This window comes from Mandrillus leucophaeus, unplaced genomic scaffold (genome assembly GCF_000951045.1).
Source record: "Mandrillus leucophaeus isolate KB7577 unplaced genomic scaffold, Mleu.le_1.0 Scaffold315, whole genome shotgun sequence".
In the NCBI taxonomy this organism is placed as follows: domain Eukaryota; kingdom Metazoa; phylum Chordata; class Mammalia; order Primates; family Cercopithecidae; genus Mandrillus; species Mandrillus leucophaeus.
In genome coordinates, this window is record NW_012103310.1 from 78,916 (window position 1) to 79,723 (window position 808).

Genomic DNA, 808 nt, shown 5'->3' on the forward strand with positions numbered 1-808 from the left:
TTTCAGAAGCAGATTGGGAAACCAATGTTTTCCCGCTGTGGAACTATCACTTTCACCTTTCCAAGAGGACTCTGACAAAAGTTGCTAACCCACTCTTCAGAACCTTTGAAATTCATCTTCCTAACTGAAGGGAGGTTTTCCATTGGGGAAAAAATGGTTCATTCAAAATAAGAATAAATGTGTTCGGCGTCGGCGTCGCTCTGCGCGGCGGGGCTCTAGGCCGAGGTCTCACCGCGAGCTGCGGGTGAAGCGTTGGCGGCTAAGCGCACGCGAAGAGTCGCCACCCGTTTGGCGTTGGCTCTGGCTCCGGCGTCGTCGTGTCCTGACAACCGCTCCGGTAACCGGTTCCGAGACAGTGGGTGCGGCCGCTTTAGCCCTGACCGGGCTCCACAGCTGCCTGCGGGTCTCTGCTGGTGCCGGACCCTTTCGTAGGGGACCCTACGACGAGCTGCAACCCTGAGCCAAGAGAGGGAGCCCCGGCAATGGCGGCCTGGACAACCTCGCACCGGTCAATCAAGGGGATCCTGAAGAACAACTTCCTCTATGGTGGCGTCTGCCGAACAGCCCCACGGGAGTGTGGACTAGGAGCTGAGCAAAAAATCCCGGAAGTAGGGTGAAATGAACATCCTGGCAACATATCATCCAGCAGACAAAGATTATGGTTTAATGAAAACAGATGAACCAAGCACTTCTTCCCATCGTATTATGGGTGATGATGAAGATGCATGTAGTGATACAGACACCACTGAAAACATGGCACCAGATATCTTAGCTTAAGAAATTAGCTGCTGCTGAAGGCTCGGAACCA

The 808-nt window shown here is 53.5% G+C and overlaps 1 pseudogene; it reads left to right on the forward strand.

Annotated features, from left to right (window-relative positions):
• The first annotated feature begins 482 nt into the window (after positions 1 to 482).
• LOC105544990 overlaps positions 483 to 808 on the forward strand; it is a 997-nt pseudogene continuing 671 nt past the window's right edge.